This window comes from Bos indicus x Bos taurus, chromosome 6 (assembly GCF_003369695.1).
Source record: "Bos indicus x Bos taurus breed Angus x Brahman F1 hybrid chromosome 6, Bos_hybrid_MaternalHap_v2.0, whole genome shotgun sequence".
Taxonomy (NCBI): domain Eukaryota; kingdom Metazoa; phylum Chordata; class Mammalia; order Artiodactyla; family Bovidae; genus Bos; species Bos indicus x Bos taurus.
The window spans coordinates 36,918,539-36,942,227 of NC_040081.1; the positions used below are offsets into that span (position 1 = coordinate 36,918,539).

General features: G+C 38.1%; 1 long non-coding RNA gene across 1 annotated transcript in view; it reads left to right on the forward strand.

Moving 5' to 3' along the window:
• Positions 1-22,853, forward strand: part of LOC113894152 — a 55,842-nt gene extending 32,989 nt beyond the window's left edge. Inside the window, exons 3-4 of the long non-coding RNA XR_003511485.1 lie at positions 22,005-22,203; positions 22,710-22,853. This is a non-coding gene — a long non-coding RNA (uncharacterized LOC113894152). The remainder of the gene's footprint in view (positions 1-22,004; positions 22,204-22,709) is intronic.
• Positions 22,854-23,689: the final 836 nt, after the last annotated feature.

Consider the following 23,689-nt stretch of genomic DNA (forward strand, 5'->3'; position numbering starts at 1 on the left):
AGCACCACAATAGATGAGACAAACACTAACAGTTATAAAAGGAGAAATTGACAGTAACACAATAATAGTAGGAGATTTTAACACTCACACCAATAGACAGATCATCAAAAGAGAAAATTGATATGGAAACACAAGTCTTAAATGATACATTAGATGAGATGGATCTCATTGATTTCTTCAGGAGATTCCATCCAAATGCAGAAGAATACACCTTCTTCTCAAGCACACATGGGACATTTTCCAGGATAGACCACATCTTGGGTCACAAATGAAACCTCAGTAAATTTAAGAAAATTGAAATCATATCAAGCATCTTCTCCAACCACAATGCTTTGAGACTAGATATCAAGTACAAGAAAAAAAGTGTAAGAAACACAAACACATGGAGATTAAACAACAAGTTTCTTAACCAACAGGTTACTGAAGAAATCAAAAGGGAAATCAAACAATTTCTAGAAACAAATGGCAATGAAAACATGACAACTCAAAACCTATGGGATGCAGCAAAAGCAGTTCTAAGAGGGAAGTATAGCAATACAATCCTACCTCAAGAAACAAGAAAAACATCGAATGGACAACCTAACTTTACAACTAAAACAACTGGAAAAAGAACAAAAAAATCCCAAAATTAGTAGAAGGAAGGAAATCATAAAGATCTGAGCAGAAACAAATGAAAAAGAAATGAAAGAAACAATAGTAAAGATTAATAAAACTAAAAGCTGGTTCTTTGAGAAGATAAACAAAATTGACAAGCCTTTAGCCAGACTCATCAAGAAAAAGAGAGAGAAGAATCAAATCAACAAAATTAGAAATGAAAAAGGAGAGGTTACAACAGACAATACAGAAATACTAAGGATTATAAGAGACTATTATGAACAACTGTACTGCAATAAAATGGATAACATGGAAGAAATGGACAGATTCTTAGAAAAGTTCAATCTCCCAAGACTGAACCAGGGCGAAATACAAGTTATGAACAACCCAATCACAAGCGTTGAAATTGAAGCTGTGATAAAAGATCTCCCAAAAAACAAAAGCCCAAGACCAGATGACTTCACAGAATTCTATCAAACATTTAGAGAAGAACTAATGCCTATCCTAAAACTCTTTCAAAAAAGAGCAGAGGAAGGAACACTTCCAAACTCATTCTATGAGGCCACCATCACCCTGCTACCAAAAGCAGACAAAGATAACACACACACAAACTGCAGGCCAATATCACTGATGAACATAGATGCAAAAATCCTCAACAAAATTTTAGCAAACAGAATTTTGCAGCACATCAAAAAGCTCATATACCATAATCAAGTTGGGTTTATCCCAGGGATGTAATAATTCTTCAATATACACAAATCAATCAATGTGATACACCATATTAACAAACTGAAAGGTAAAAACCATATGATCATCTCAATAGATGGCAGAAAAAGTCTTTGACAAAATTCAGCACCCATTTATGATTAAAACTCATATAAGGAACATACCTCAACATGGTAAAGGCCACATATGATAAACCTATGGCAAACATTCTCAATGGTGAAAAACTGAAAGCATTCCCCCTAAGATCAGGATCAAGACAAAGGTGTCCACTTTCACCACTATTATTCAACATAGTTCTGAAAGTCCTAGCTACAGCAGTCAGAGAAGAAAAAGAAATAAAAGGAATCCAGATAGGAAAAGAAGAAGTAAAGCTCTCATTGTTTGCAGATGGCATGATACTATACATAGACAACCCCAAAGATAGTGTCAGAAAATTACTAGAGCTAATCCATGAATTTAGCAAAGTTGCAGGATACAAAATCAATACACAGAAATCACTCACATTTATATATACTAACAATGAATAATCAGAAAGAGAATTTAAGGAATCAATCCCCTTTACCATTGCTACAACAACAAAAAATTAAATATCTAGGAATAAACTTACCTAAGGAGACAAAAGAATGGTACACAGAAAACTATAAGACACTAATGAAAACAATCAAAGAAGACTTAAACAGATGGAAAGATATTCCATGTTCCTGGGTAGGAAGACTCAATATTGTGAAAATGGCCATAGTACCAAATGCAATCTACACATTCAACGTGATCCCTATCAAATTACCAATGACATTTTTCACAGAACTAGAACAAAAACAATTGCACTTATCTCACATGCTAGTAAAGTAATGCTGAAAATTCTCCAAGTCAGGCTTCAGCAATACATGAACTGTGAACTTCCAGACGTTCAAGCTGGTTTTAGAAAAGGCAGAGGAACCAGAGATCAAATTGCCAACATCTGCTGGATCATCAAAAAAGCAAGAGAGTTCCAGAAAAACATCTATTTCTGCTTTCTTGACTATGCCAAAGCCTTTGACTGTGTGGATCACAATAAACTGTGGAAAATTCTGAAAGAGATGGGAATACCAGACCACTTGACCTGCCTCTTGAGAAATTTGTATGCAGGTCAGGAAGCAACAGTTAGAACTGGACATGGAACAACAGACTGGTTCCAAATAGGAAAAGGAGTACATCAAGGCTGTATATTGTCACCCTGCTTATTTAACTTATATGCAGAGTACATCATGAGAAACGCTGAGCTGGAAGAAGCACAAGCTGGAATCAAGATTGCTGGGAGAAATATCAATAACCTCAGATATGCAGATGACACCACCCTTATGGTAGAAAGTAAAGAGGAACTAAAAAGCGTCTTGATGAATGTGAAAGAGGAGAGTGAAAATGTTGGCTTAAAGCTCAACATTCAGAAAACGAAGATCATGGCATCCGGTCCCATCACTTCATGGGAAATAGATGGGGAAACAGTGGAAACAGTGTCAGACTTTATTTTGGGGGGCTCCAAAATCACTGCAGATGGTGATTGCAGCCATGAAATTAAAAGACGCTACTCCTTAGAAGGAAAGTTATGACCAACCTAGATAGCATATTCAAAAGCAGAGACATTACTTTGCCAACAAAAGTCCGTCTAGTCAAGGCTATGGTTTTTCCTATGGTCATGTATGGATGTGAGAGTTGAACTGTGAAGAAGGCTGAGCACCGAAGAATTGATTCTTTTGAACTGGGGTGTTGGAGAAGACTCTTCAGAGTCCCTTGAACTGCAAGGAGATCCATCCAGTCCATTCTGAAGGAGATCAGCCCTGGGATTTCTTTGGAAATCTTTGGAATTCTTTGGAAGGAATGATGCTGAAGCTGAAACTCCAGTACTTTGGCCACCTCATGCAAAGAGTTGACTGATTGGAAACGACTCTGATGCTGGGAGGGATTGGGGGCAGGAGGAAAAGGGGATGACAGAGGATGAGATGGCTGGATGGCATCACCGACTCGATGGACGTGAGTTTGAGTGAACTCCGGGGGTTGGTGATGGACAGGGAGGCCTGGCGTGCTGCAATTCATGGGGTCGCAAAGAGTCGGACACAACTGAGTGACTGAACTGAACTGAGAATAAAAACTTTAACAATTCATATGGAAACACAAAAGACCCAGAATAGTCAAAGCAGTCTTGAGAAAGAAGAGTGGAGCTGGAGGAATCAACCTTCCGGACTTAAGATTATACTACAAAGCTACAGTCATCAAGACAGTATGGTACTGGCATAAAAACAGAAATGTAGGCCAATGGAACAAGATAGAAAGCCCAGAATTAAACCCATGCACCTATGAGACCTTATTTTTGACAAAGGAGGCAAAAATATACACTGGGGCAAAAACAGCCTCTTCAATAAATGGTGCTGGGAAAACTGGACAGCTACATATAAAAGAATGAAATTAGGACACTTCCTAACACCATACACAAAGATAAACTCAAAATGGATTAAAGACCTACATGGAAGACCAGAAACTATAAAACTCTTAAAGGAAAACATAGGCAGAACACTTGATGACATAAATCAAAGCAAGATTTTCTATGACCCACCTCCTAGAGTAACAGAAATAAAAACAAAAGTAAACAAGTGGGACCTGATTAAACTTAAAATCTTTTGCACGGCAAAGGAAACTATAAGCAAGGTGAAAAGACAACCCTCAGAAGGGGAGAAAATAATAGCAAATGAAACAACTGACAAAGCATTAATTTCCAAAATATACAAGCAGCTTATACAACTCAATATCAGAAAGGCAAACAAACCAATCAAAAAGTGGGAAAAAGACCTAAAGAGACATTTCTCCAAAGAAGATGTACAGGTGACTAACAAACACATGAAAAGATGCTCAACATTTCTCATTATTAGAGAAATGCAAATCAAAACTACAATGAGATATCACCTTACACCAGTCAGAATGACCATCATCAAAAAGTCTAGAAACAATAATGCTGGAGAGGGTGTGGAGAAAAGGGAACACTCTTGCACTGTTGGTGGGAATATAAATTGATACATCCACTATGGAAGATGGTATGGAGATTCCTTAAAAAACTAGGAATAAAACCACCATATGACCCAGCAATTCCACTCCTAGGCATATACCCTGAGGAAACCAAAATTGAAAAAGACACATGTATCCTATTGTTCATTGCAGCACAATTTACAATAACTAGAAGATGGAAGCAACCTAGATGTCCACTGACAAATGAGTGGATAAAAAAGTTGTGGTACATACACACAATGAAATACTACTCAGCCATAAAAAGGAACACATTTGAGTCAGTTCTAATGAGGTGCATAAACCTAGAACTTATTATACAGAGTGAAGTAAGTCAGAAAGAGAAAAATAAATGTTGTATTCTTAAGCATATATATGGAATTTAGAAAAATGATATTGAAGAATTTGTTTACAGGGCAACAATGGAGAAACAGACATAGAGAATAGACTTACGTACATGGGGAGAGGAGAGGGTGAGATGTATGGAAAGAGTAACATGGAAACTTACATTACCATATGTAAAATAGATAGCCAAAGGGAATTTGCTGTATGGCTCAGGGGGCTCTGTATCAACCTAGAGGGGTGGGATGGGGAGGAAGATGGGAGAGAGGTTCAAAAGGGAGGAGATATTTGTATATCTATGGCTGATTCATGTTGACGTTTGACAGAAAACAACAAAATTCTGTAAAGCAATTATCCTTCAATAAAAAATAAATTAATTAAAAAAAAACAATACCAAAGTATGAGTAATATGGTGATATGGATGATAGAAAGTGACTGTATTTGAAGACAAGGTTTTTAAAAGAGGAAGCTAAGTTCAGTGAGGGCGTTTGAGTAGGCCCTAATCTGATACGACTGGAGTCTTTATAAACAGAGCTGATTAGGACATGGACACAGATAGAAGCAAGACCACGTGAGGACTCAGAGAGAAGGTGGTCGACTACAACTTAAGAAGAGAGGCCTCAGAGGCAATAACTCTGCCAAAAACTTGACCTTGGACTTCTATTCTCCAGATCCATGAGACAATGCATTTCTGTTGTGTACATCACCCAGTGTGTGGGTGGCTAACAGCTATGTCAACAACAGTAATCACGACCAAGAAATCATTATTATCCTCATTTCACACATGAAGAAACAGAGGCACAGGGAGTTTAAATATTAGCCCAAGGCCATTAGGGAAATGGGATACTTGAATCTGAGCCCTTCACCAGTGTTCTACTCCCTTTCTGATTGGACATTCTTGTCTTTGGGCAGGACTTGTTGTCTAACATATTAGAGCTTGACTGGGGATTGAAGTGCTTTTTAAAAATTGGGATACTCCTTAATGTCTACAACTCTAGCTCTTTTCTTTGTGGCTAGTTAATTTCTCCAGAGAGGAGTCCTTCAGTCACCTTCATGGTAGATACATTTCTGGCTCCCAGCATTTGAAACTAGAGAGAAGTTTCAATGGGAGAAGGCAGTGAAAACCTAAGCAGACTTCACTTAATCTCACTTTCAGCCCCAAGTCTCTGCATCCTCATTGAAGCCAGTGTTTCCAATCTGAAGCCTTTCTGATTGAATGTCTCCAGGAAATTTACCTTTGGTCTACATGTTGCAGTGTAGGTAGTGGGGATAAGGAGGAATAGTTGCCCTGATCAAGCAAGTGGAGGAAATTACCTGGCTTTCAACTAGTCTCCTGCCATCAGCCTCAAACCTTATCCCACGGTCAGTAACCAGTGCCCTGGGCCTTTCTTATCCTGGCAGGACTGTCACACTTCCTCCTTCGGATGCCACTCCTGTATCAGCCATTTCAGTTATTACCACTCCTTCTATTTCCCGTCTTCTAATGGGTCAGCATCTTTGGTCCAGCCTTATTTCATCTTCTATTTTCTCTCTCTGAATTTACAAGTTTTGGTATTTTTATGGTCATTGTAGTGAGTTTGGGAAGAGAAGATGTCTTTAATCTGATATATTTTACTAGATCTTCTGATACTGTTCTGTGAAGTTGTTCAAGTACCGGGTTTGGTTTCACTTGTACATCCTTCTGCTTGACTTGATTAAATTGGTTATATTAGATGGGAGGTACCTACAAGTGAACATCTTTTGCTTTAATTCAGACTTGCCTTGTCAGTGTGCAACTAGGATGGATCATACATGTCTGTTCTTAGAAGAACACAGACATGATCCTGAAGAAAGTAGCGAGCTCTTTCTTAAAGGAATGCTGTTCTGGTCAAGTACATTGCCTTGACCAGCCTTACCTAACCCATAACATTACTTCACTTCCTTTTAGTAAGTCTTTTCTAGTAAAACAGACAATCCAACTAATCAATCAAGTCTTTTAAGGTTGATGACAGATGGGTAGGAAGAAAGACTCCTAACTCATTTACTGTCCCTTCCCCTACCACACAGACCCATGAGTTTGATTACATTTTTAATTTATGTAACAACAGGAGGGTCCCATGGATGGAGGAGCCTGGAAGGCTGCAGTCCATGGGGTCGCTGAGGGTTGGACACGACTGAGCGGCTTCACTTTCACTTTTCACTTTCATGCATTGGAGAAGGAAATGGCAACCCACTCCAGTGTTCTTGCCTGGAGAATCTCAGGGACGGGGCATCCTGGTGGGCTGCTGTCTATGGGGTCGCACAGAGTTGGACACGACTGAAGTGACTCAGCAGCAGCAGGAATCAGAAATTATGAGAGTAGTGTGGCTGGAGATGGAGAATGGGAGCAAACAAGTTAGCGTTTCTTGGTGCAGTAACTGTGGGCCTATGCAGTCCTTTTTGGGGAGATGATGAATTGCAGGCAATTGTCAGTGACAAAGGAAGATATGGTCGCCCTGAAACTAGAAACGGAAACTTTGCTCCGTATTGTTTTTTAATCTCAGAGGATTCCATCATCAATTCAGAAGTAAAATCTCTGTGTTTTCATTTTAATCATAAAATATTTGCTAACATGGGGTTACTGTAGGTCTTACATCAAGCTTGAATTCACATTGCTATTCATGGGGAGAAAGCAGAACCGCCCCCCCTCCACCCCCCGCTAAAAACTAATCAACAATGACTATTACCACTGAAGTCTTCTTTCTTTGCAAAGGAACTGTCCCAAACCTGCAACACACTGTTCTTGCCAACAAAAGTACTACAGAGAAGATAAATTCTGAAAAGAAGGAAGTATCCTTTGTCCATCTATTGAAGATACATTTTATATTGTTAGCACCAGTGTGAACTTTGAGGATCTCATTTCTTGGTCAGCAAGCTAAGAGTGAGGCATCTGGTGCTGATTCTAATACATTTCACTAATTTTAGGTTCATTAGGACACTACTTAATTAAAGCAATCATAGAAGGGCTCTCACGGGTCATATTTTATCTCTGTTTACTCAGTTCCCTTACTGATAGTAGATTTGAAAGCTCCTCTACCAGTGCCTCCCACTGTGCTGTTTTTAGTGGTGCTCTTTCGTTTGCAACTTTTAAGGGCATATAAATTCTCTCAAATTTTGGCTGAAGGAAGGAAAGGAAGCTTTAAAACATTGACTGTGAATCCTGAGAGAAATCACCTTCTTATACTTGCTTATTACAGCTCTAAGGCTGTGGTGTCCCAGGAGGCAAACACGCACTACTCTTTGCAAAAGCTGTAAAGGTGCATATTAGAAACAAACACCTCTTAGAGGTTTCCAGAACTGGACCTCCAACTTCTCTGCACAACATCCTAGAGAAGACTATTTCCAAGTGTTTTGAACATTCATGATCTAGAGAGACACCAGAGTATAATATTTTAGTTAAATTAAAACAACATTTTGATGCTCATAGACCCAAAAAGCAGTGACCTCCTGCCATACCATGTACCATGTATGAGTTCATGTTGATGAAAAAAACCTTTACCTGTTATTTCGATGAATGATGTTTCTAGATCCTATTATATCATTATTGGGCCACAAGTAGAAAAGTGAGAACGAATGGGAATAAATTATAAAAATATGTATACAGAAGCTTCTGGGGGGCATTTTGAGTCTTTTCTCTTTAACCCCCTGAGCATCCCAGCTTGTACCATATAATGACCTAGATACCAATTTTTCTTCTTTTTTCCTTTGTGGAATGTCATGACTCTTGAATTGATAATGACCATGATTTAAATGTTCTTGGTTTCCATGAGTATCTTGCAGTAGGATTTAAAAAATATTTTTTATAGAGTTATTTTGAGGATGATTCTGCAGTTTTTTATATGCTTAAGTATTCATTGATCTAGAACAAAAAAAAAGTCTCTAGGGATTTGCATCATTTCAAACCCTAAGAGGAGAATGTGAACAGACAGCTAGATTGCAAGTATAACATCTATTGAGTTAAATAAGATGCCATTAGTTTTGCCAACTAGAGAGGAACCATTGACTTTGTAAAAAATATGTAATTCTTGGGTGTTTTTAAGGGTGTTTTTAAAATCCAATAAAACATAGCTTCCAACTTTGGGCTGAAAATTCTCTTGCTAGTTTTTTAGCCATTATGCAACTGGCAAGAGGCAAGCAGAGAATGCTTTCTTTGTGCTGGAGCTAGAATAATGCAGAAAGCCACAGACCTTGGGCAAATTACTTCTCAAAGTGTGGAGAGAGGTCTGCCTTTAATTAACTCTGTCCTGATGGAGTGAGCTACATTGTTTTTCTAGCAAGGGTGATTTAAAAAATATTCTTTGTGAAAATATTATACAAAATATTTTAGTTTTAGTTCTTTTTAAAATAAGATTTTTTGATCCAAGGGATGTGAGCAGCAGGGGATCAACCTCTCCTTTGAATACAGTGTTCATAGTAGTGCTTCTTTCAACTATATTTAAAATTGGTATGTTGACATGACTGTTATGACTATTATGAAAAGACTTGAGAAGAAGCAGCATGAAAGCAAGAGTGACAGACAAAGAGAAGGAAAACAAAGGGTCGTCCCATTGTCATTACTTCTGCGTTATCATCCATGGGTTTAGACACATTGTCAGAGTATGGTTAGGAGTCTGCTTTCTGTGTATTTTTATATCAAGGTGTCAACATGCTTTATACACTCAGACAAAATACCTGTAAGAATCTTACTGAATATGTGCAGTCTGTCTCAGCTGCAGGTTGCCAGAGTAATGTGATATCCAAATCTAAGAATTTTTCATGGACCTTTTTTCCTTGTCTCTTGGGATTACATAAGACCTGGCCTCTGGTTTGAGTCCGTTCTAGTCACCATGGATGTGCTCTGTGCCTGAGCTTTTACCCTCATTCCCAGATGGGAAATTCCACTGGCTTGGCTGTCCACATCCTCACTGCATGATGTGCGGGTGCCGAGTGGCTTAATTCCAGATCCATGCTGCCACTCCATTCAGAGGTCTGGCAATTCCCAAGGGTGCTACCCTGGATAAAATACAGAATTCTACTTCTTATGGAAACCACCACTTAACCATCCTTTTAAACTCAAGGAAACCAACTGTCTCCTGGAGTAAGATCAGACCTCCCTTTGACCTCAAAGTCCAAGATCTCCACCAACCACTAATAGGGCAATTTACTTTCTTACTACTGTAGGCCTGAACTCACAGCATATTAACACCTACCTGGGCAAGAGATCCCAGCATTCATGAAAAAGAGGCCAGGTATTATTTTTATTTGAGGAAATGACCTTTTCATGCTTTTGCTGCTGCTGCTGCTAAGTTGCTTTAGTCATGTCCAACTCTGTGCGACCCCATAGACGGCAGCCAACCAGGCTCCCCTGTCCCTGGGATTCTCCAGGCAAGAACACTGGAATTGGTTGCCATTTCCTTCTCCAATGCAGGAAAATGAAAAGTGAAAGTGAAGTCAATCAGTCATGTCTGACTCTTAGTGACCCCATGGACTGCAGCCTACCAGGCTCCTCCATCCATGGGATTTTCCAAGCAAGAGTTCTGGAGTGGGGTGCCATTGCCTTCTCTGGTGGATATGCTAGTCTTACCATTTATTGGAAAATGTGTAATGCTGCCAGTTTTGAGCAGAGCTTGAAGTAGGAAAAACAAAAAAGGCTATTTGGCAAGACTGTGTTGGTCACACTTGTGACCTGTTAGACCTGATGGTGTTAAGCATTTGTTTCAGGTAGAGGTGTACAGGGCTTCCTTCAGGCTCACAGTGCAGACCCTTATGTGGTTGGAAAACTTGACCTCTTCTGACAGCTATTCTCCACTTGAAAAATATCTTTAAACTTGCTACTGGGCATGGTAAAGACTGAATACCTGATCTTTGAATGTAAGTGAAAATGTGACCCAAACTGCTCTTTGTGAACTGCGTGTTTAGAGAACATTGCACCTAATCCATTGCACCATAATGTAGACATGTACATACCGTTCCAATATAAAATGAAAATGGTGTCTGTGAGACAGGGCCAAGGAGAGTCAGAAAGCGTAAATAAATGGCATGAATGAGTAGCTTAGACTCCCATGGTCACTGCTCCTACTGCTTTCCTGCCATTCCCTCAGATGACACCTACAGTCTCATGGGGAGCTCTCTATGGCCAGCTGAAAGTGGATAAAAGAGGAAGGTTTGTGAATGCATAGTATGTGGGCATCACACAGAAATGGATAGTCACCATGTATAGCCTCACTGAGGAGTGGCACTGAAAGACAGCAATGAAAGACAGTATTTTCAATGGGCAGAACTTTAAGCAGTCATCTGATTGTCCAGTTAATATGGAAGGAGAGCTAGCCTGCAGTATGAATTTATATAAACTAGATAGGCCAGCAGTTAAGGTTTTGGGAAGTAGAACATAGGAATGTTGGTGACAAGGTCTGGGGAGAGGTATGTGGATAGGCCTTTCAGCATAGCAGAGGTGGGGGGATATTTGTGTTCCCTGTAAAGGTCCACTGGAGGGTATCATACTGGTAATGAGTGCTTTTGAAAATTAAGAGAATAAGATGATAACTCCTCAGGATGTCAGTCAGCCTATTTCCTCTAACTTATATATGATTGGTCAATGGAGATATATTAAGTAGATATGATGGCAGGAATGGAGACTATGTGCAGGCTCACCAACAGGGGTGTACTCAAATCAAGACTGATTTGTCAACAGCATCACTGTGTGTCCAGTTCACCTGTACCAAAGGCCATTGGCTTGCTCTCAATATGGTACCGTGCATGGTGTTCATGTTAGTCTCCTGGAATTGTGGGATGGCATCTGAAGGCTCATTTTTGGCACCATCAGGAGTAAAGTCCTAAGAAGTAAGGATTCTGTGTACAAGATTCAGTAAACACCTTAATCCAGGTCCAATATAAGGTACTATCTTCCATGTATCTGGGAGTTGGAGTTGAGAACGGACTTTCCAACTATTACACCAAACGTATAATTTGGGGAATTTTTTCTTCCTGTCTGTTCACCCTTGGTCTGAGTGGATTTATAGTACTGGAGAGGGAGGGATACATCCATGAAGGAATTCAATAATAATTCCATTGAATTAAAATGAGTCTTCCCTCTGGCCATTTTAGACTACTAAAGCAATAGATAGAGAAGAGGTTATTGTACTCTCTGGGGTGATGATCCTGATTATCAAGGGGAGATTGAGTAATTGCTATTCAGTTCAGGATGATGAGAACTATTTCTGGAACCCAAGTGGACTCTTAGCTACTTAGGACCCTATTACACCATGGCCCTTGGCAATAGAAAACTGGCAGTATGATAAAGACAGGATTTCTAAAGGACCCAGGTCCTGTAGGACTACAGATTTGACTCAAGTTATTAGGTTAAGAATCCATCCAACCAATGTGCTTTAAGAAGACAGGGAAAACATGGACTAAGGATTGGAAGGAGGTCACTGTGTTAACAATTTAGATCTAGTGACCAGTTACAGAAGCAGAGATTGTAACATCTTTGCCATATAATAATTGTTTCTTTTCTGCATGTTTCCTCCCACTCAGTTTATGAAGAACACTGTTTGTGGTTACCATGTTTGGTTGCAAGTGGTGACAGGACTGAATTGACCTCAAAGGGATGGTAACGGACTGGGGACACAAGTTTTTCACCTGGGCAAAGGCCAGGAGTGAATGCTGAGAGGCAAGAGGAGTGGAGAGTGCTAGGTACTTCCTGCTGCTTCTCCATTTTCACACATTGTTCTCTGTGTCGATCTTCATCAATGGACTTCTTTACTTCTGACTCCTGAATGGGTTGAGCCAGTAAGACGCAGAGTAGCATGAGATGGTGGCTTCTTTCCTTTTTGATCTTGCAGTTGTCTGAGTCCATTTCTTGAAGTTCTTTTCAGTTGACATTCTCCATGTAACTACCTTCTCTGGGTTTGGTTAGCCAGTCCTCCTAGACTTTGGGCTCCCTTGTTAATAGCACACAGGTCCTGAACTAGAAATATTTCTGGGTTGTTTCCTAAAACTTACTCATGGCAAATGGTCTCTTTTAAAAATTCTTCTCAGCTTACCTGGTCTCAATATGTCCTCCTGGAACCCTGACTGATTCATATACAATACTTCATCTAATCTTTATAAACATGCTATGATATAAGTTGGATGCATCCTGTCACTTCTGTCTTCGGAACATTCCAGTGGCTTTTTGTTGTACTTGAAATAAAATCCAAATAGCATGACTTGCAAAGCCATCTCTGATCTGGTTTCTGCCTCCTTCTCCAAGACCATTCACTGCTCTGTCTCCTGAGAGTCTCATCTCAAATATCTGCCTGCCTGTCATTCAAATTTCAGTTTAAATGTCATTTCCTCCGAGGGTCTTTCCCTAACGTTCAATCAAAAGTAGTCATCCAGGTATTATCACATCATCCCATATTAACTCTTCTTACAGAACTTATCACTAGCTGATATTTTCTTATTTTTATATTTATAAAATCTATTTATCCTCTCTCTCTCTCTTTCTCCCTCCTCTGGCCCCTCCTCCTTTCTAAAATGTAAATTTCCTGAGAACTGGCTTTTAATATTTGTTGATATTGAGTAAAAAAACAGGGATTAATTCTGTTCTATTGATAAAGTAACAGAAGTTCAGAGGTTTTAAATTCCTCAAGGATTCACAATTACTGGTGGCAGAATCAGCATCTGTGACTTCTGATATCCATATGCCAGGATCTGTTCCCCATTTGATTTACTGAACACAACAATGCAATGAGATACTCAACCATAAAAAAGAATGAAATCATTCCATTTGCAGCAATGTGGATGCAAATACAGATTATCATACTAAGTGAAATAAGTCAGACAGAAAAGACAAATACCACGATATCACTTACGTGTAGAATCTAACATTTGACAAATGACTATGAAACAGAAACAGAATCTGTAAGCTTTTATATATAGAATGGCTAACGGACAAGGCTGTACTGTATAGCACAATATCAGTATACTATGATAAACCATAATGGGAAAAGTATTTTAAAAAGAATATATATTTAACTGATTCACTTTGCTGTATGGCAGAAATTAACACAACATTGTAAATCCATTATATTTCAATTAAAAATACTGATTTAAAAAAAAAAAAAAAAAGCCATGGAAGACAGAATGCCATCAGAGAGGGGCTAGTGAGCACATTCTCAACTAATCAGATCCAAAACTCCTAGAAAAATAATTCTGGGTCTCTTATCTTCTTCACCCAAAATGGGCTTGGAAATGAATTGCTTCCGGATATTGAATTACAGTTTCTCTCCAAACATTCTGCTGAGCAATTCAGTAAGATATTAGAAGTGTTCCATAATTCAGTGGCCAAAATAACTTTGCTAAATGCTGAGTTAAGCCCATTTCTTTACTGTAGGGATTCCTAGAGACTTTAATATGTACATTGTGAATTTCTAGGAGGTGGATGTACAGTTACCCAAATTGATCAGCATAGAAAATACTTTTATGAGAATCCTATCAACATCTTAAAAAGCATGCATTTCCTGGAACACAGTGGGTAAACATGAAGTTAAATCTCCAGTGATAGAGATCATGTTGGCAGAACAATTTCGTTATACAGATACATTTAATAAAGAATTATTTTGTCTTTAGAGAAGGAAGAATATATTTGTATTGGCATCTTCTAAATTTTGTTCTGATGTGTGGCTTATTCAGTTACATGAAGGCTTTTTTTTTCCAAGTAAGTGTCTGCCAAATTTTTATTTCTCTGGTCAGACCACATATTATTTCTGATAGCCTAACTATTCTGGTAAAAGTGTTGAAACATTTTTAAGTCTATTATGGATGTCTTCTGTCCAGATCCAGACAATTTCTAAAGCAGTCTGTTAGTTGTCTACCTCCAATACAGTCTGCACTGCTGTAGTTTGTAGTCTGTTCTGTAATATGAGTTAAGTTTCTAGGAAGACTGAAGATATTTTTAAAAAACTAAAAATGCAGAGATTTCAATAAGAAAAAGGGACTTGGGACTAGAATACATAAGAATAGCAAGAATAAAGTTGTTTTTCCACACAGAAATTTTAGTAAAGTGTTTTCTAAAGTGCTTTAGTAAAGTGTTTTTTAAAGTGTTTTCCAAACTATAAAGGATAAACTGTTATTGAATGCTAAATAAGTTGGCTTATCAAAATGGATACAATATTGTAAAGCAATTCAGTTCAGTTCAGTTCAGTCTAGTTAAAAATAAATAAATCTAAAGAAAAACAGACAGAAACAGAAACCAGACTTAGAAGCATCCTCCTTACCTTTTTATCTGTCTAAGCAGAAGCCTCTCAGTTTCCTCTGTTATCTCTAACTTTGACTTGCTCTTATAATTGTGTTTGCAGCACAGTTTAAAATTACCACAAACAAAAGAAGTTTTTTAATGCATGGGTAAAGAACAGGCGAGGAACTGAATAGCATGTCACTTGCATGGTTCTTTATATTTGAACCCAAATGCCATCCAGAGGTTCATGTAGTGAGGATATCCAAAGCTCTAGCCAACATTTCTGTGAATTCTCAGGAACTCTTCCATTTCCTGGGCTCCTGTTCTCATGCTCTTGAGAAATAAAATATTGCCTGCCGTATCAGTAAACAAAGGATGTCACAGTCATCAGCAATTGCAATGACTGCCAACAGTGAGCTGGTGAGCCCTGAGGGCGCTCAGGAAGGAAACAAAGAATACCTGCCATCCAGCAATCATCAGACTGCAGCCACTCCCCATGGTGAGCCCAGAGGAAACTCAGGATGAGAAAACACAGGATATTGGCCCAGAAAGCTGAGGTGCATATCAAAGGAATGATTTCACTCAGCCCAGACTCTTGCATCTTCCCACACATAGAAAAGCCGCTGAATTCCTTCACTTGAGACATCTAGTTTTCTTTTATTAACAGTAATCTTTTGTTTCTACCTCCTGCTCTTTGTGGCAAAACTCCTATACCAGTTCCCCCTCACCTCCTCAGAGCAGTTTTCCCAGGGTTATTTGCAATGCTGACTCTTGGGCTTGAGTTCTCAATATGTCTGCTGACTAAAACATAACTCTCAGCTTTTAGGTTGTAAATATCTTTTAATAAACACTCTGCACCATAACGATCCAGATGTGATATTTAATCCTTTTGCCAATTTATATTTCTTTCCTCCCTACACAAAACCACATCATTCAATGGCTATAGTAGACTACCAGAGGAGAAAGGAATTGCATACTATTCCAAACAAACGGATTTGTATATTAGATACTTCTCTCTCTCCCTCCGTTTCTCTTTACCCCTCTGGAGTGGCCAGACAGACATCATATATAGACAGTGTACACACTGCACATAGTGTATAGATGAAGAACTTCAAGTTTAGGAAATGTGAAAATTTTGTAATAAGCTGTAAGCTAACCTGCCAGCCACAAACATGGAGGGAGACATTGTCATTATTGTAGTGGACACAAACCATACCTGCTCTCTGCTCTGGAAGAAGACACTATTTCAGTCTTCCAAATCTGTACACTATAAAAACATCCTTGAAATATAGTATAGAACAACAACAACAACAACAACAACAAACAGTTAATATCTCTGCTCACAAGACTTTCAGAAACACCTGTGGAGAACTTTTCCCCAAAACAAAGTCTCAAGTATCTTTTAATATATAAATTCTCCTATCTATTTTGCTCCAGCCCTTTCAGCCCCACAACTTTTTTGTTGAAGAAACTGGTCCACTAGAATGTACCAACCTGGAATTTGTTAGTTGAATCTCTGTGGTGCCTTTTAACAGTTCTCCAGTGTTTCCCAGAAACTGACATAGTCTTGATCAGATTCAGGTTTCCTTTCATGAGAACGCTTCATAGGTGGTGGTGTTCAAAGATCCACCACACCCAGATGTGTCCTTTTTGTGATATTAAATGTCATTGAACATCATTTATTTTTTAGGGGTTACAAAATGGTGATATTGTAATTCTTTGACACTTCTTCCTTTATTAGCTGCAATGCTTCTATAAAAAACTTTCATGAACTCTTGGGTTACTTTGAGATACAGTTCACTTAGAAAAGGGTTGTTAAATGCTTGATTTTTTTCCCTTTATTTAATAGCTTTCAAAATTATCTGTTGATGCCCTAATACCCTCCATAGATAACCAGTGAGTATCATTATATATTCATGAAATTAAACATAGTTGGGATTGCTGTTATTGGTCATATTATTGTTTCCCAGAGCTTATTTGGTAAAAGGTGAATCTAAGATGCAAATGGAAATGCTAAGACACAGAGTATATACTATTGAACAAAAATGAGGTGAAAGGATTTGCTTTATTGGATAGAAAGATTTACTGTTAAGTGACAAAATTGAAATTTTTTTTTTTTTTTGGTGCAAGAGTTGACAATAGACCAATAGGATGATTACAGAGTCCCCAAACAGATGGAACTGTAAACTGGTATGGTCACTTTGGACAACAGTTTGGCATCATCTGCCACAATGGAAGATAAGTATACTTAAGACTATAGCTAAGCTAAGTCACTTCAGTCGTGTCCGACTCTGTGCGACCCCATAGACGTCAGCCCACCAGGCTCCCCCACCCCTGGGATTCTCCAGGCAAAAACACTGGAGTGGGTTGCCATTCCCTTCTCCAATGCATGAAAGGAAAAGTGAAAGTGAGGTCACTCAGTCGTGTCCGACTCTTAGCGACCCCATGGACCGCAGCCTGCCAGGCTCCTCCATCCATGGGATTTTCCAGGCAAGAGTACTGGAGTGGGGTGCCATTGCCTTCTCCAACTCAAGACTATAGTGACCACATAATTTTTTTCTCAAAACAGTGCATGTAGGTTCTATTATTTTCCTCAACTTAATTAGTACTTGTTTTTTTCTGATTTTCTTGATAGTGGCCATCCTAATGGATATGAGCTGATATCATTGTGGTTTTCATTTGCATTTCCCTGCTGATTAGTGGGAGAAGGCAATGGCATCCCACTCCAGTACTCTTGCCTGGAAAATCCCATGGACGGAGGAGCCTGGTAGGCTGCAGTCCATGGGGTCGTGAAGAGTCAGACACGACTGAGCGATTTCACTTTCATTTTTCACCTTCATGCATTGGAGAAGGAAATGGCAACCCACTCCAGTATTCTTGCCTGGAGAATCCCAGGGATGGCGGAGCCTGGTGGGCTGCTGTCTATGGGGTTGCACAGAGTTGGACACGACTGAGGCAACTTGGCGGAGGCGGCAGCTGATTAGTGATGTTGAGCATCTTTTCATATGCTTGTTGGCCCACCTATATATCTTCTTCAGAGAAATGTCTATTCAAGTCCTTTGCACATTTCAAAATCAGGTTATGTGGTTTTGTTGCTGTTGCTGCCAAGTCGCTTCAGTCGTGTCCGACTCTGTGTGACTCCAGAGACAGCAGCCCACCAGGCTCCCCCATCCCTGGGATTCTCCAGGCAAAAACACTGGAGTGGGTTGCCATTTCCTTCTCCAATGCATGAAAGTGAAAAGTAAAAGTGAAGTTGCTCAGTCGTGTCCAACTCCTAGCGACCCCATCGACTGCAGCCCACCAGGCTCCTCCGTCCATGGGATTTGCCAGGCAAGAGTACTGGAGTGGGTTGCCATATCCCTTATCAGATAAATGGTTTTCAAATATTTTTTCCCATTCTGTAGGTTGCCTTTTCACTGTGTTGATACTTTCCTTTTCCATGCAGAAGCTTTTTAGTTTGATGTAGTTCCATTTGTCTCTGTTACTTTTGTTGGCTGTGTTTTCATGTCATTCATAGCTAAGAAATCATTGCAAAGACCAACACCATCAGGTTTTTCTCCTGTGTTTTCTCCTAGGGTTTCTATAGTTTCAAGTTTTTATTCCATTTTGAATGGATTTTTGTACACAATATACAGTAAAGATCCAGTTTCATTCTTTTGCATGTGGATATCCAGTTTGCCAACACATTTATTGAAGAGACTATCCTTCCCTCACATTGTAGTTTTGGCACCCTTGTTAAATGTCATTTGAGTATATATGTGAAATTTATTTCTGAGCTCTCTATTACTTTTTATTCCAGTTTTATTGAGATATAATTGACACATAACAGTGTATAAGTTAAAGATGTACAGTATAATTACTTGACTTACATATATTATGGAGTGATTAACCAGAATAAACTTAGTTAACATCCAGCATCTTAAACAGATTAAAAGAAGGAAAAAATGTATCTTTTCCCTCGTGATGAGACCTCTTAGGATTAACAACTTTTAAATATACCATACCTAAGCTCTCTATTCTGTTCCATTGGTCTATGTGTCTGTTTTTGTGCCAGTACCACACAGTTTTGATTATTGAAACTTTGTAATACGGTTGAAGTCAAACAATGCAAGGCTCTAACTTTGTCCCTTTGGGGGATTATTGTTGTTGCTGTGTCGCTTCAGTTGTGTCCGACTCTGTGCAACCCCATGGACTGCAGCCTACCAGGCTTCTCTGTCCATGGGATTCTCCAGGCAAGAACACTGGAGTGGGTTGCCATTTCCTTCTCCAATGCATGAAAGTGGAAAGTGAAAGTGAAGTCGCTCAGTCGTGTCCAACTCTTAGTGACCCCATGGACTGTAGCCTACCAGGCTCCTCTATCCATGGGATTTTCCGGGCAACAGTACTGGAGTGGGGTGCCATTGCCTTCTCCCTTTTGGGGATTACTTTAGTTATTTAGGGTTCTTTGAGATTCCATATGAATTTTAGATTTTTCATCATATTTCTGCAAAAAACATCATTAGCATTTTGGTAGGGATTGTATTGAGTCTAAATCAGTTTGAAAACTATAAACATTTTTAACAATATTAGGTCTTCTGATCCATGAACATAGAATGTCTTTCCATTGATTTGTGGGCTTCTTTAATTTCTTTTGGCAATATATTGTAGTTTTCAGTATACATGACTTTCACCTTGTTAAATTTATTCTTAAATAGCTTTTTTTAATGCTATTAAAAACAAGATTGTCTTATTAATTTACTTTTCAGATTGTATATAAATGCAAGTAATTTTTGTGTTGATGTTTTATCCTAAAGCTTTGTTGAATTTGTTTATTAGTTTAACAGCTTTGTGTGTGTGTAGCATCTTTGGGCTTTTCTACAAACAAGATTGTGTCATCTCTGAATGGAAGTACTTTTACTTTTTCCTGGCTAATTTATTTGCCTTTAATACCTTTTTATTGCCTAACTACTTTGGCTTCCAACACTGTGTTGAGTAGAAGTGGTGATAGTAGGCATCTTGCCTAGTTCCTGATCTTAGAGCAAAAGCTCTCAGTTTTTCACCACTGAATATGATGTTAGTTGTGGGCTTATCATATATGACTATCATTATTTAAGGTAATCTTTTACTCTCAGTTGTTGAATGTTTTTTTTATCATGAAACCATGTTAATTTTGTCAAATGCTATTTTTGCATCAGTTGAGATGATCATGGGATTTTTATCCTTTTTTCTGTTAATATAATGTAGTACATTGATTATTGTTTGTAGGTTGAGCCATATTTGCATCCTAAGAATAACACCCACTTAATTGTGGTGTATAAGCCTTTTAAGGTGAATTTGATTTACTGAGTATTTTTTTGTTGAGAATTTTTGCATCTATGTGCATCAGGGATATTGGTTTATAATTTTCTTATCTTGTAATATCTTTGGCTTTGGTATCAGGGTAATGCTGGCCTCATAGAAGTTTGTAAGTGTGCCCTCATTTTAAATTCTTTGGAAGAGCTTAAGAAAGATTAGTATTAATTCTTCTTTAAATGTTTGGTAGAATTCTATAGTTGAGGCCTTTTGGTCCTGGATCTTTGTTTTTTGGAGAATTTTGATTACTGGTTAAATCTTACTGGTTATAGGTCAGTTCAAATTTTTTTTAAATTTCTTTCTGATTCTAATAAATTATCCATTTATTTTAAGTTATCCAATTTGTTGGCACATAATTGTTCATAGTAGATACCTATAATCCTTTTTATTTTTGTAATTACTCTTTTTTTCTTTCTGATTTTTGTTATTTGAGTCTTTTTTTTTAAGTCTATCTACAAGTTTGTCAATTTTGTCGATCTTTTCAAAAAATCAACTCTTAGTTTCATAATATTTTACTTCTTGGTTCAGGTGGTGGCTATATGGGAATTTATTTTGTGATAATTCATTGAATTTTACATTTATATTTCATATATGTTGTATGTATTAAAGACACAACAAAAAGAAGAGGCTTAAAAAAATAATCAAGTCCCCACAAGCTATCTATCCCATTACCAGAGATTTGTTCATCTTAGTTGCCCCTCTTCTACCTCTCTTCTTTGATTCTCATGTCCTATCTTTCAGACCCCTACAAATAAACATTGGTCTTTATTTATTATACAGAACAATTTATCTCTCTCCAGCCACTGCTAATCAAATATGGATAGCCAAACTCATCTAATCAGGGTATTCAGGAATCAAGAATCTTTTAGTTAACCAGTTTAACCATCTTTTTAGAAGACTATTTTATCCCTACACACATTAAACAAAGTATTTCTTTTCATATGAAAAGAAACTTTCTTTGCTTTTGAGTGATGCTTCTGATCGCAATTGTGTATAACTTAATACACGCCTAAAAATGTGGACCTATTTTAACCAATTTGTTTAATGATAACTTCTATCATTCAGGAACTGCTATTACTTTAACTGCTTAGCCTTAGACAAGCAATCAAAATCAAGATGAGTAACATAAGCAGAACTTACTAATATGAGTTTGATGTGGGCTTCACATTAATCAGAATTTGTGAGGGAGGGAGAGTTTTATTAATTAGTTAATTAATAGGCATCCAGAGTGATTTTTTTCTTTGCAGAATTTCAGTGAGCAATGAATGGTTATTAGATGAACTGGAAAGATTGACTCTTTTATTTATTTGTGAGCAATCTCAGTAGCTCCTTAGTACTGGCAGTAACTCAGAATGAGTCAGATATGAATTATTGAATATATTGGATTCCATGTCCTAGTTATGTTGGATTCTGCTATCTCAGTTCACAGCATCAATTCATGATATTTTAAAGAACTTTCTGAAATCTTTTCATATCATTCTTACTTCCATGTTGGAATATATGCCCTAGGAGAGCAGGACTGTTTTTCTGTTTGTTCACTGATGCATAGCAACTGCCTAGGACAGTTCCCCACTCAAGGTGCTTGACAGTGATTTTATGGTAGGGGAGAACAATGTACATCTCATAGTACATATGAATGTAATCAGCTTTGCTGCCACAGGTTCAATATTTAACATGATGAGAACAGTTTAGTAAAAAGTAAAAATTGCTAAGTCAAATATGGAAACTGACAATAAAAGTGCATTGGTACTAAATTGTCTTTCAGTTGCAACTGTATTGTGACTAACAGATTTGTGTAAGAGGCTTGGGGAGGCTCCTCTTTGGAATCACATGACATGAGTGAGGAGAGTAAGTCAACTGGGTAAACAAAACAACTTTGTCTGTGGACAGCAAATCTGTGACCAGCCTTAAGCCGTAGAAGCTACTTGGAAATGTGGACACAGCTCTCCTTGTGTGCATGCATGGTAAGTTGCTTCAGTTGAGTCCGACTCTTTGCAATCCTATGGACTGTAGTCCACCAGGCTCCTCTGTCCATGGAATTCTCCAGGCAAGAACACTGCAGTTGGTTACCATTTCCTCCTCCATGGTATCTTCCCAACCTAGGGATCGAACCCAGGTCTCTTATGTCTCCTGCTTTGGTAGGCAGATTATTTTTTCCACTAGGACTACATGGGAAGCCCACATGGCTGTCCATTGGCTGTATTACCTCCATTTTACAAATAAAGGACTGAGGCACAGGATGTTAAGTAATTTGGTCAAAGTCAGATGGTTGTTTGAGTAGAATAGCTGGGATTTGAACCAGGACAATCTGGTTCCAGAATCCATTATCTTATCTACATACTGTAGATTCTACAGAGAATGATACCTGTCATTGGTGATATTTAATAAGATTCTAGGTAACAGCTAGTGAGGGAGATTTGGTATTTTGCTATTCAAAAAATGATTTATCATCTTTCTTTTTGTTTCCCAGTCGAGCATATGTGGACAAGTGCTCTATGAAGCATTTGCTGTTATTCCTCTCTTGGGATGTGTTTCTGGCTAAAAGTTTCTCAAGTCTTTCTGATGATGCTGTGAGCTAGCTAAAATCCTTTAATAAAAATTTCTGCTTATACTAGTCATAATTGTTTTCTGTTGTTTTCAAATGAGAACTTTGAGTAACAGAATTTAAAAGGAAGAGACTCTATTCAATACTCTGTTATGACCTATGGGAGGGAAATCCAAGGAAGAAGGGTTCTATGTATTCATGTATCTGATTCACTTTGCTGTACAGCAGAAACTAACACAACATTGTAAAGCAACTATACTCCAGCAAAAATAAAATAAAATGGAGGAAAGCAGGTTCAGGAGATTAGATTTTCATGACATCATGTATGTTCCCAGATCCAGCCACAGCTGAAGCCAGCACCTCCCTTGATTTTTCAGATATATGAAGCAATAAATTCTCCTTTTCCTTAAGCTAACTTGGGTTGAATTTTTGAAACTTGCAAAGCAAATATTCCCAACTGTTACTATATTATACTCTTCCTTTCTACTCTTATGTACTTTTCTTTCTTTTTAAAATCCTTATGATAAAATTTAAAATAAATAATACTAAAAAGAAAACAAAAAACAACCCATTTAATCTTCATAGAGTCTATTCATTACTGTGATCCACAGTTCTATTAACACGGCCAGGCATCTGTTTGCTCTTTAATATGAGATGAACTCAGGACAGAATATGACACTGTTGATTCCATTTTCTTTCCTGTAAACTTTTTAGTTGTTTGAGCTTTTAATTCTTTTTAAAACTGACTCATGGGAAGTGAAATAAAATGCATGATTTTCTGTCTGACTTCTAAGTTCCATTAACTTGAAAACAAGCTGGATCCTTATTATTCACATTTAAACATTAAAAACTCACACAGTTGCATACACATTTATTATTTTATAATCTGCCTACATTGCATTGTG